The 14056-nt window shown below is 38.8% G+C and overlaps 1 protein-coding gene across 1 annotated transcript in view; it reads right to left on the bottom strand.

Annotated features, from left to right (window-relative positions):
- The window catches only part of LOC106846422 (placenta-specific gene 8 protein-like), a 66495-nt gene extending 53539 nt beyond the window's left edge, over positions 1 to 12956 (bottom strand). The window contains exon 1 of the mRNA XM_070505474.1: positions 12826 to 12956. The gene's annotated coding sequence lies outside the window, so the exon portion shown is untranslated. The remainder of the gene's footprint in view (positions 1 to 12825) is intronic.
- Between the last annotated feature and the right edge of the window lie 1100 nt (positions 12957 to 14056).

Below are 14056 nucleotides of genomic sequence, written 5' to 3'. Positions count from 1 at the left end.
TCCTAGTGGAAGATGGAGCCACAATAAGAAAGGAGCCTGGGTTTTTAAATGACCACATGGAAGCCTTTCTGCAGATCAGGAACTAGTGTTTGGAATTCACAATAAATTACTATTGTTACAAGCCACTGAGAATGAGGCAGTGTTTTAAAAGTCTTGAATTTAGGGTTGAAGGTGGCATGGCGCACACTTGAAAGAGTACACAGTCTATTAAGGGAGACAGACTTGTAAATGGTGGTGATGCAGTCCGCTAAGACAGGCATCAGCAGAGAAGTCTGCTGCTCAGAGAAAGGAGTTCTAAACTCTCTCTAGGGAAGAGGAGGTTGCCTTTACCTTGGTGACAGCTGAGTAGAGTGATGTAGGGTGCGTAGGAGTTTGGGGAGAGGATAGTGGTGGGGCTGACAAGAGATTTTCACATAATGAGGTATATGGGGTAAATATTCAGGTTCAAAACTGGTTTGACTAGAACTAAAAAGCCTGACTTGCGGCCTATCAAACATACATTGTACATCTGCTCAACCATTAAAGTAAAGAGTGCACTCTCTTAAGATTGGAATGCAGATTCCCCTCCTCTGCCCTATTAGTAATGCCCAGATTAGTCCCTTTCCTGACATCATGGTCATGTTGACCTGCTAATTTGCAACTGAATATCTGTTTGAAATTTTGATGAAAATGTATCCTGGGTGTGTTTAACGTATGTTCTTTATTCTAAAAAGATGTAAGACTGTACTGAAACCAATGCTTCTCCAAAACGCCTTCTAAGGCCTTCCCGGGTTATAATCCTCACTCTGGCTCATAATAAACTCACCCCAATTCTGATTTATAGGTTGGTTATGAATTATTTGCATTGACAGGGCCATTTTAGTGATGGCTTGTGCAAAGGCATGAAAGGGCAGAGGAGTCTGGGAAGGATGAAATGTTCCGTCACCCAGCTTATCTCATTCCATGCTAACTCCTGTTTTCCTTCCTCACACCTCTGATTCCCATACCTGCAGCCCTCTGACCTCTGACCTGAGGAGATGGCATACCCCAGTGGTGAGGGATGTTAAAGAAAGATTTATTCTGACACTTGTTAAAATGGTAAGGAAGACTTTACTCAGGGCCATTGTGATAGGTGTCAAGACTATCACAATAGGAAGTGAGATGAGGCTCAACTCTGAACACAGCAGAGACAGCTGGGGCCTTGCAGATTGAGGAGGCCAGTGGATGGAAGAGTACTAAGAGATGACATTAAGGGTAGCGGCATTCTTGCTAAACCGACTTAACAGGATTCTTGCAGAAGACAGGCCAGGGTGGTGAGATACCAAGGGTGGGGAATGAGGAATTTGACCAGATATCAAGGTAGATTGGAGATCAAGAGTGGGGGATTCTCTCTAAACTGACTTAGCAGGATTTTTGTAATGATTGGACTCAAAAAGGAACGGGGATGGGGCCAAGGTCAAGGTCTAGTTGAGAAGAGGGCTCAGAGGAGCCTGACTAAAGTTTAAGTCAAGAGAGAGTCTTTATCAGGTACTTGGCTTCTTGAACCAGAATGACTGGATCTGGGTTCTCATTCTGTGTCATCTTGAGCTGGTTATTTGATCTCTCTTGTGCCAGTTAAATGGGGATAATAATAATACCTACCTCATAGGGATCCTGTGAGAAATAAGTGAGTTAAATTTACAAAACACTTGGAATAGGGCTTGGCATGAGGTAAGAGTTCAATAAATGTTAGCTGCTGATGCTGGCGCTGCTTCTTCTAACTATTACTATTACTTCTTTGACCATAGAACAAACATTCAGAAAGCAAAGGAAATGAAGTTCAGTCAAAAGGCCTTATTTGAGGCTGAGCAGGGCCATTAGCTTGCGTTATCCAAGGGTACTTGCCTGACCTGTACTGAGTCTCTGGTTTTCTCATTTTTTAAGTGAGATCATTGACTAGTAATACTCATGCCCTCTCCCTGCAAGGTTGCTGTGAGAACCAGTGGAGGTACCTTTTGTGAAGTTGTAAAGCTCTATTCCAATGGAAGGGATTATAAAAGTCACCGCACCTTTCCTTGTTTCACTTCCTGGCCCAGCCTACAGAGTGATCTCTCTAGAACAAAAATCTGATTGCCTGCAGCTTTTGTCACCTCCTTTGATCTTGCAGGGGTCTGCAAACTCTGGTGCCAGGGTGAAATCCAGCTGCCTCTTGTTTTTGTAAATTTAGCTTTATTGGAACACAGCCCTGCTCATTCACTGATGCTTTGTCTGGGCCTGCTTTTGTGCTACAGTGGCAGAGCTGAGTAGTTGCAACAGAGACTGCCTGGCCTGCCGAGCCTAGAATATTTACCATCTGGCATTTATTTAAATAAATTCCCAAATGTCCTCTGTCTTCCTCCTTTTTTCCTGGAGAAGTCCGGCCCTAAATGTGAGCTGTCTCTCTGCTTGTACCCCTGACTCCCTACTTCTCTGTGATCCCATAGTATTTACACCTCTGTAGCACTTTTTAAAATCTGTTGTAATTACAGGTTTGTCATCTATCTCCTCTGCTACCAATGGTTTCCTTGGATGCCAAGAGCCATATTTTGTTTTTCTTTGTAGCTCCCTGAGCTCCTAGCACAGAGCAAGCACATAGTACATATCTGTTAAAGGAATGGGAGGGGGAGCCACAATGGGAAGAATCTGAGTGTTAGATCCAGAAAGACCCATTTTGAGGTCCAATCTCTTCCTTTTACTCACTGTCTACTTATTCAGCATTGATTGAGCAAGTTACTTAAACTTTGTGGGCCTCAGTTCTTTCAACTATAAAATGGGGACAGTGATACTTAGTGAGGCTTCACGGGGATGATGCATATAAAGTCCATGGTACATTATTCACTCTCTTACTCCTTCCTTTGAATGAGGGAGGAGAGTGGAGAGAAGGAGAGCAGTGGTTTCCAAGGAAGGGGTACATAGAGGAGTTGATGAGGAGACCAGATGGACACCTTAGCACTTGGCATTAAAAACCTCTGAAGCCTGTGAGCTGTTTGGTGAGCCTCTCTCCAGACTGTCTCTCTGCCTGTGTCTGGTCCTCTCTGAGCACAAGAACAAAAGTAGGTACAGACACAACTGTGTTGTGCCCTGGGGATGGTCACTGCACCACAAACCAAACCTCTGTCTGAACAGAGTCACAAATACACACAAAGCCTCAAGTGGAGCTAGTGATCAAGATGCTCATCAAATCTCATGACAGAACCATAGCTGGTTCTGAGGACCCTTCTCCAGATGGTGAGCATCCCACAGCCTGGGCCTTCCACGTCCACGCTGTGCATGAGGAGAGCCCTGCCCTGCTTTGCACCTGGTCTTCAAACTCATTTAGATAGAAACTTTTTCCCCCCAAAACTAGCAAGTTAGCTCTTGAACCAATGGGTCGAAGAATAAATCACGAAGGAAATTGGAAAACATCTTGAGACAAATGAAAATGAAAACACAACATATTAAAACTCATGGTATTCATACAAAGGAAGAAACCTACAACCAAGAATACTCTACCCAAAAAGTTATCATTCAGAATGGAAGGAGAGGTAAAGGGTTTTCCAAACAAGCAAAAACTAAAGGAGTTCATCGCCACTAAACCAGCCTTACAAGAAATGTCAGAGGGACTTACTTAAGTGGAAAAGAAAAGGTTACACATTGGAATAAGAAAATTATCAAAGAAAAAATATCACTGGTAAAAGCAAATATACAGGAAAAGTAGGGGATCAACCACCTATAAAGCAAATATGAAGGTCAAAAGACAAAAGTACTAAAATCATATATATCTATGATAATAGATGGAAGGATACACAAAAATAAAACAGGTAAAATATGATATCAAAAGCCTAAACCATGGTGGGGGGGGGGGAGAGTAAAAGTGTAGGGCTTTTAATAAGAAGTCAAACTTAAGAGATCATCAACTTAATATAGATTGCTATTTACATAGGTTATTATATTTGAATCTCGTGGTAACCACAAACCAAAACCTATAATAAATGCACCAAAAATAAAGAAAAAGGAACTTAAACATAACACTAAAGGTAGCCATCAAACCACAAGGGAATAGAGCAAGAGAAGAAGAAAGGAACAGAGGAAAACTACAAAAACATCCAGAAAAAAAGTAACAGAATGGCAATAAGTACTTACTTATTAATAGTTACTTTGAATGTAAGTGGACTAAATGCTCCAATCAAAAGGCATAGGGTGGCTGAATGGATTAAAAAACAAGACCCATATATATTCTGCATATAAGAGACACACTTCAGACCTAAAGATACTCACAAACTGAAAGGGAAGGGATAGAAAAAAAGATATTCTATGCAAATGGAAATGAAAAGAAAGCTCAGATAGCAATACTTACATCTGACAAAATAGACTTTAAAACAAAAACTGTAACAAGAAGGGCATTACATAACAATAAACGGAACAATCCAACAAGAGAACATAACACTTGTAAATTATCTACGTACTCAACCTGGAGCACCTGAATATATAAAGCAAGCATTAACAGACATAAAAGGAGAAATTAACAGTAACACAATAATAGTAGGGGAATTTAACACTCCACTTACATCAATAGATAGATCATCCAGACAGAAGATCAATAAGAAAACATTGGCCTTAAATGACACATTAGAGGGGCTGGCCCCATGGCCGAGTGGTTAGAGTTCTGTGCTCTGCTTTGGCTTCCCAGGTTTGCAGGTTCAGATCCCAGGTGTGGACATACTCCACACATCAGCTATGCTCTGGAGGCATCCCACATACAAAGTGGAGGAAGATTGGCACAGATGTTAGCTCAAGGCTAATCTTCCTCAAGCGAAAAAAAAAGAGGAGGATTGGCAACAAATGTTAGCTCAGTGTGAATCTTCCTCAAAAAAAAAAAAAAGACGTATTAGATCAGGTGGACTTAATAGACATATACAGAATATTCCATCTAAAAATTGCAGAATACACATTCTTTTTGAATGCACATGGAAAATTCTCCAAGATAGGTCACATATTAGTCCACAAAAGAAGTCTCAATAAATTTAAGAAGACTGAAATAATACCAAGCATCTTTTCTTTTTTTTTTTTTTTTAAAGATTTTAGTTTTACTTTTTCTCCCCAAAGCCCCCCGGTACATAGTTGTGTATTCTTAGTTGTGGGTCCTTCTAGTTGTGGCATGTGGGATGCTGCCTCAGCATGGCCTGATGAGCAGTGCCATGTCTGCGCCCAGGATTCAAACTGGCAAAACTCTGGGCCACCGGAGTGGAGTGTGTGAACTCAACCACTTGGCCATGAGGCCAGCCCTCCAAGCATCTTTTCTGATCACAACACTGTAAAAGTGGAAATCAACTATAAGAAGAAAACTGGAAAAGCCACAAATATGTGGAGATTAAACAAAATGCTACTAAACAAGTATTGGGTCAACAGAGAAATCAAAGGAGAAATAAAAAAATACCTGGAGACCATGAAAATGAAAATACGATATACCAAAATTTATGGGATACAGCAAAAGTGGTACTAAGAGGGAAGTTTATAGCAATACAAGCCTACTTTGAGAAACAAGGAAAAATCTTAAATAAACAATCTAACAATACACCTAAAGGAACTAGAAAAAGAAAAACAAAGTCCAAAATCAGTAGAAGGGAGGAAGAAGGGAGGAACTAATAAAAATTAGAGCAGAAATAAAGGAAATAGAGATTAAAAAGACAATAGAAAAGATCAATGAAATTAAAAGTTGGTTTTTTGAAAAGATAAACAAAATTGACAAACTTTCAACTAGGCGCACCAAGAAAAAAAGATATTAGGCTCAAGTAAATAAAATCAGAAATTAAAGAGGAAAAATTACAACAGACGCCACAGAAATACAAAAGACTATAAGAGAATACTATGAAAAGCTATACACCAACATTGATAATCTAGAGGAAATGGATAAATTCTTAGAATCATACAACTTTCCAACTGAATCAAGGAGAAACAGAGAATCTGAATAGTCCAATCACTAGTAAGGAGATAGAAACAATAATCAAAAACTTCCCCAAATGAGAAAGTCCAGAAACACATGGCTTCCCTGGTGAATTCTACCAAACATTCATAGAACACTTAATAGATATCCTTCCAAAACTCTTCCAAAAAATTGGAGAGGAAGAGATACTTCCTAACTCATTCTGTGAGCCCAGCATTACCCTGATATCAAAACCAGACGAGGACAAGACAAAAAAAGAATGCTACAGGCTGACATCACTGATGAATGTAGATGCAAAAATCCTCAACAACATATTAGTAAATCAAATACAACAATACATTAAAAGGATCATGCACCATGATCAAGTGAAATTTATTCCAGGGATGCAAGGATGGTTCAACATCTGCAAATCAATCAATGTGATACACCACATTAACAAAATGAGGAATAAAAATCACATGATCATCTCAACAGACGCAGAGAAAGCATTCAACAAGATACAGCATCCATTTATGATAAAAAGTCTGAATAAAATGGGTATAGAAGGAAAGTATCTCAACATAATAAAAGCCATATATGACAAACCCACAGCCAACATCATACTCAATGGTGAAAAACTGAAAGCAATTCTTCTAAGAACAGGAACAAGACAAGGATGCCCACTCTTCCCACTCTTGTTCAACATAGTATTGGAAGTCCTAGCCAGAGCAATAGGCAAGAAAAAGAAAAAAAAAAAAGAGATCCAAATTGGAAAGGAAGAAGTAAAACTGTCACTGTTTGTGGATGACATGATTCTCTACCTGGTAAACCTTAAAGAATCCACCAAAAAACTATTAGAAATGATAAATGAGGGGCCAGCCAGGTGGCACAGCAGTTAAGTTCACATGTTCTGCTTCCATGGCCTGGGGTTTGCTGGTTCAGATCCCAGGTGCGGACCTACGCACTGCTTGTCAGGCCATGCTGTGGCTGGTGTCCCACAGGTAAAATAGAGGAAGATGGGCATGGATGTTAGCTCAGGGCCAGTCTTACTCATCAAAGAGAGGAGGATTGGTGGCAGATGTTAGCTGATCTTCCTCAAAAAAAAAAAAAGAAAGAAATGATAAATGAATACAGTAAAGTTGCAGGGCACAAAATCAACATACAAAAATCAGTTGTGTTTCTATACACTAACAATGAAACAGCAGAAAGAGAAATCAAGAATACAACAACAAAAATGCAATGAAAACAATAAAATACCTAGGAATAAATGTAACCAAAGAAGTGAAAGACCTGTACACTGAAAACTATAAAACATTATTGAAAGAAATTGAAGAAGACACAAAAATGGAAAGATATTCCATGTTCATGGATTGGAAGAATTAACATAGTCAAAATGTCCATACTTCCTAAAGCAATCTACAGATTCAATGCAATCCCTATCAAAGTCCCACTGACATTTTTCACGGAAACAGAACAAAGAATCCTAAAATTTATATGAAACAACAAAAGTCCCTGAACAGCCAAAGCAATTCTGAGAAAAAAGAACAAAACTGGAGGTATCACATTCCCTGACTTCAAAACATACTACAAAGCTATAGTAACCAAAATAGCAGGGTACTGGCACAAAGGCAGACACACAGATCAAGGGAACAGAATCGAGAGCACAGAAATAAACCCACACATCCACGGATGGCTAATTTTTGACAAAGGAACCAAGAACATACAATGAAGAAAGGGAAGTCTCTTCAATAAATGGGTTGGGAAAACTGGACAGCCACATGCAAAAGAATGAAAGTAGACCATTATCTTACACCATGCACAAAAATCAACTCAAAATGCGTTAAAGACTTGAGTGTAAGACCTGAAACCGTAAAACTCCTAGAAGAACATGTAGGCAGTATGCTCTTTGACATTGGTCTTACCATATCTTTTTGACTATCATGTCTCCTCAGGCAAGGGAAACAAAAGAAAAACAAACAAATGGGACTACATCAGACTAAAGAGCTTCTCCACAGCAAAAGAAACCATCAACAAAATGAAAAGACAATGTAACAACTGAGAGTACATATTTGTAAATCATATGTCCAATGAGGGGTTGATATGTAAAATATATAAAGAACTCATACAACTCAACAATAAAAAACCAAATAACCCAATTAAAAAATGGGCAGGGGGGCCTGCCCAAAGGCACAGCAGTTAAGTTTGCATGTTTCACTTTGGCAGCCTGGGGTTCACCGGTTTGCATCCTGGGTGTGGATTTACACACCGCTTGTCAAGCCATGCTGTGGCAGGCGTCCCACATATAAAGTAGAGGAAGATGGGCACAGATGCCAGCTCAGGGCCAGTCTTCCTCAGCAAAAAGAGAAGGATTGGCAGCAGATGTTAGCTCAGAGCTAATCTTACTCAAAAACAAACAAACAAACAAAACAAAGCAAAACAAAACCAAAAAAACGGGCAGAGGATCGGAACAGACATTTTTCCAAGGAAGATATACAGATGGTCAACAGGCACAGGGAAAAATGTTCAAAGTAGATCACTAATTATTAGGGAAATGCAAATCACAAGTACAGTGAGATATCACCTCACACTCATCAGAACAGCTATTATTAAAAAGACAAGAAATAACAAGTGTTGGAGAGGATGTGGAGAAAAGGGAAGCCTTGTATGTTGCTGATGGAAATGTAAACTGGGGCAGCCAATATGGAAAAGAGTACACAGATTCCTCAAAAAATTAAGAATAGAACTACCACACAATCCAGCTATACTACTTCTGGGTATTTATCCAAAGAACATGAAAACATTAATTGAAAAAGATATATGCACCCCTGTATTCATTGCAGCATTATTTACAATAGTCAAGACTTGAAAACAACTTGATAGATGAATAAAGAAGATGTGGTATATATACAATGGAATACTACTCAGCTATAAAAAAAGATGAAATCTTGCCATTTGCGACAACATGGATGGACCTTGAGGGTGTTATGCTAAGCGAAATAAGTCAGATGGAGAAAGCCAAATACTGTATGATCTCACTCATATGTGGAAGATAAAGTAACAACAACAAACAAACACATAGACACAGAGAACAGATTGTTGGTTACCAGAGGGTATGAGGGGTGGGGGAGGGCAAAAGGGGTAAAAGGGCACATGTTTATGGTGACAGATGGCAGTTAGACTTTTGGTGGTGAACACGATGTAGTCTTCACAGAAATCGAAATATAATGATGATGTACCTCTGAAATTTATATAATGTTATAAACCAATGTTAACAAAAATAAAATAAAAAATAACAAACAAAAACTTATGGGATGTACTAAGACAAAACTAAGACGGAAGTTCTGTTTTGGAAAACACCTACATTAAAGAAAGAACAAAAATCTCAAATCAACAACCTAACTTCACACCTCAAAGAACTAGAAAAAGAAGAACAAACTAAACGCAAAGTTAGCAGAAGGAGAGAATAATAAAGATCAGAGCAAAAATAAATGAAACAGAGAGTAGAAAAACAATGGAAAGAAATCAACAAAACTAAGAGTTGGCTTTTTGAAAAGACCAATAAAATTGACAAATCCTTAGACTAACTAAGAAAAAAAGAGAGAAGACAATAAAAAATTCAGAAATGGAAGAGGAGACATCACAACTGATGTCGCAGAAATAAAAAGGATCATAAGAGACTACTATTGACAATTATATGTTAACAAATTGGGTAACCTAAAAGAAATGGATACATTTCTAAAAACATACAACCTACCAAGACTGAATCATGAAGAAATGAAAAGATCTGAACAGACCTATAATTAGTAAACAGATTGAATCAGTAATCAAAAAACTCCCAACAAAGAAAAGCCCAGGACTAAATGGCTTCCCTGGAGAATTCTAGCAAACATTTAAAGAAGAGTTAACACCAGTCTTTCTCAATGCTTCCCAAAAATTAAGGAGAAGAGAACGCTTTGAAATTCATTTATGAGTCCAGCATTACCCTGATACCAAAATGAGACAAGTATACTAAAATAAAACTACAGACCAATATTCCTGATGAATATTGATGTAAAAATCCTCATCAAAATACTAGCAAACTGAATATAACAACACATTAAAAGGATTATACACCATGACCAAGTGAGATTTATCCCTGGAATGGAAGAAAATTTCAACATACAAAAATCAAAGTAATATACCATATTAACAGAATGAGGGAAAAAACCCACGTGATCACCTCAATTGATGCAGAAAAAACATTTGAAAAAATTCAATGCCCTTTCATTCTACACAACAAATCAGGATTGGAAGGAAATTGTCTCTACATAATAAAGGCCACATGTGAAAACCTCACAGGCAACATCATACTCAATGGTAAATAACTGAAAGCTTTCCCTCTGGGATCTGGAACAAGGCAAGGATGCCCACGCACACCAGTACCAGGTGTCCTAGCCAGAGCAATTAGACAAGAAAAAGTAAATAAATAAAAGGCATTCAAATTGGAAAGGAAGAAGTAAAATTATCTCGGTTCACAGGTTATATGATCTTACTTGTTGAAAACCCTAAACACTCCACCAAAAAACTGTTAGAAATAATAAACAAATACAGCAAATTTGCAGGATACAAAATTAACACTCAAAAAATCAGTTGCATTTTTATACACTAACAATGAACAATCTGAAAAGGAAATTAAGAAAACAATCTAATTTAAATAGCATCAAAAATAATAAAATACTTAGGAATAAACTTAACCAAGGAGACAAAAGACTCATACACTGAAAACTACAAAACATCACTGAAAGAAATTTTAGAAGGAACAAGTAAATGGAAAGACATCCCACATTTGTGGATTGGAAGAGTTAGTATTGTTAAAATATTAATACTACTCAAAGTGATCCACAGATTCAATGCAATCCCTATCAAAACTCCAACAGCATTTTTTGCAGAAATAGAAAAATCCATCCTAAAATTCATATGAAATCTCAAAGCACCTAAACAGCCAAAAATATCTTGAAAAGAAAGAAAAACAAAGCTGTAGGCCTTAACTTTCTAATTTCAAAACATCTTGCAAAGCTACAGTAATCTAAAAAATATGGTACTGGCATAAAGACAGAAAACAATGGAAGAGAATAGGGAGCCCAGAAATGAACCCTCAGATATATGGTCAAATGATCTTCAACATGGATGTCAAGACATGACAATGAGGAAAGGACAGTATCTTCAGCAAATAGTGCTGGGAAAGAGGGATATCCACGCGCAAAAGAATGAGATTGGACCCTTACCTTACACCATATACAAAAATTAACTCAAATGGATAAAAGACTTAAATGTAAGACAAGAAATTATAAAACTCCCGGAAGAAAACATGTCATATATTTTGACGTATTTGGGAATGATTTCTTGATCTGATCCCAAAAGTACAGGCAACAAAAGTAAAAGACAAATGTGAATACATAAAAATTTAAAACTTCTGTGCAGCAAAAAAAAAAAAAAAAAAAAAAAAAGAAAGAAAGAAAGAAAGAAAGAATAAAAAGTCAATATACAGAACTGGAAGCAAATATTTGCAAATCATATATCTGATTAAGAGTTAATATCCAGAATGTATCAAGAACCCTTACAACTCTTGCAACTGAACAACAAAAAAAGGAAACAATCTGATTAAAAAACGGGCAAAGGACTTCAAGAGATATTTCTTCAAAGAAGATATACAACTGGGCAACAAGCATATGAAAAGATGCTCAACATTCCTAATCTAGGGAAATACAAACATAAACCACATGAGAAATTGTTTCGCACACACTAGAATGGCCACTATCAAAAAAACAGAAAACAAGTGTTGGAGAGGATGTGGAGAAATTGGAGCCCTTGCACAGTGTTGGTGGGAACGCAAAATGGTGCAGTCACTGAGAAAAATAGTATGGAGCTTCCTCAAAAGAGTGAAAATAGAATTACCACACGATCCAGCAATTCTACTTCTGGGCATACATGCAAAAAAACTGAAAACAGGATCTCTGAGATATTTGCATAGCCATGTTCATTGGAGTAGTACTCACAATAGTCAAGGAGTGGAAGCAACCTAGATGTCCATCGACGGATGAATATATAAAGAAAATGTGGCATACACGCAAAATTAAATATTACTCAATCTTAAAAAAGAAGGAAATCCCGTCAAATTCCACAATGTGAATGAACATTGAACACATTATGCTACGACATCAGCCAGTCACAGAAAGACAAATGCTGCATGATCCCGCTTATGAGAGGTATCTAGGAGGCCGGCCCGGTGACGCAGTGGTTAAGTTCGCACGTTCTGCTTTGCTGGTTCAGATCCCAGGTGGGGACACGGCACCGCTTGTCAAGCCATGCTGTGGTAGGTGTCCCACATAGAAAGTAGAGGAAGATGGGCATGGATATGAGCTCAGGGCCAGTCTTCCTCAGCTAAAAGAGGAGGATTGGCAGCAGATGTTAGCTCAGGGCTAATCTTCCTCAAAAAAAAAAAAAAAAAAAAAGAGAGATATCTAACGCAGTCAAATCCATAGTGACAGGAAGTAGAATGGAGAGAGCCAGGGCTCGGGGAGAAGGGAACAGGGAATTATTTTTCAATGGCCATGGGGTTTCAGTTCTGGAAGATGAAAAAGTTCTGGAGATGGATGGTGATGATGGCTGCACAACAATGTGAATGTACTGAACGCCACTGAACTGTACCCTTAACAATGATTAAAACGGCACATTTTATGTGATGTATATTTTACCACACACACACACACGCACACACAAATTTAAAAAAAGATATCCCTAAAGGAAAAAAAGAGAGCCCTGAATGTCACCCCCAGAGATGTTGATTCTATAAATCTGGGGCCCAGGAATCTGCATTTTGAACATGCAACAGAGGTGATTTTGATAGGGGTAAACAAGCAAATAGAGACACAGGGAGACAAACTCACAGACAGTCTGGGACCCTCCCAGGAAGCCAGCTGCCCAGGAGCTCTGGATGAGAGAGACGCTTCCTGCTGCTCTGCTGAGCTGCTGGGTTTCACTTCGTTGATAAACTGCGGTTGAATGCCTCCTGTGTGTAAGGTGCTGTGCTAGACTCTGCGTGAGAAAGATAAAATGTGGCTTTAACCTCAGGGGAAGCGGTCAAACACAAAGGAAAATAGAACCGAATAGCTCAAAAGAACCCTTGGTAACTTCTGGCACTTTCACTCTTCATTTCCTCTTTTGGGCAGAGAGGCGAGGATGCCCAGCTCCCAGGGTTGTTCTGGAGACAAAGTGATAAGTGGTGTGAAAGTGTTTTTTGTTTTTGTAATCAATTATTCAGCGTTTACTTTTAGGGTGAGTGCTTGAATCTTGGCTCCATAAGGTGCCAGGGCAGAGGTTCTCAATCGTGAGTTCACATTAGTATTACCTGGGGAAGTTTTTTAAAAACATCCATGATGACCTTTCCCTTGCGAGACCCTCATTCAGTTGGTCTGGAGAGGGCCCTGAGCGTGGGCATTTTTTCCAAAGCTCTCAGGGTTTTCAACCGGCAGCTGGTGTTGAGAACCAGTGTGCTACGAAACACACAGGAAGGAAGGGTGAATTCAAACTTGTAGGATGGGAAAGGCTCATAGAGAAGGTCACGTTTGTGCTAGGCCTTCGAAGGGTATGTAATATTAGGGGAATAATATTTTTGGACCAGGTAATACGTACACAAGGTATAACATTCAGAAGTCTGAAAGGATGTATCATGAAAGCCGTATCTTCCTTTCTCTCCCAGCTCTCTCCCCTGTTCTCCTCTCTGGAGCAAACAGTCTTAGCTATTCTTGTCTACACTACCAGAGACCCTCTTTACAATTGCTATTAAGGTACTTGTCAGCTTGGGAAGGAGACAGGAGAAGAAAGGAACAGGCTTCATTTCCTGTGCTAGGACCTTTTGCCAGGCACAGAATGTCCTCCACACAGCTACAGCGAGCGTGACTGAGGAAGTTCATCGAACAAAAAAAAAGCAACTTGATTTCCAGGATGGGGCTTTTTTTTGGAAAGGAGCGTTGTTCTTTCTTTCTTTCTTCCTGTCACAGTTGAGTAGCTTGATTTTTTTAATTACGTTTTTTATTTTGAGATAATTGTAGATTCACATGTAGCTGTAAGAAATAATACAGAGATCCCCTGTACCTTTTGCCTGGGTGGTTTCATTTT

The sequence above is a fragment of the Equus asinus genome, chromosome 3 (assembly GCF_041296235.1).
Source record: "Equus asinus isolate D_3611 breed Donkey chromosome 3, EquAss-T2T_v2, whole genome shotgun sequence".
In the NCBI taxonomy this organism is placed as follows: Eukaryota; Metazoa; Chordata; class Mammalia; order Perissodactyla; family Equidae; genus Equus; species Equus asinus.
The sequence above is the reverse complement of the archived record's forward strand: the minus strand, read 5'-3'. Positions and strand labels throughout refer to the sequence as shown.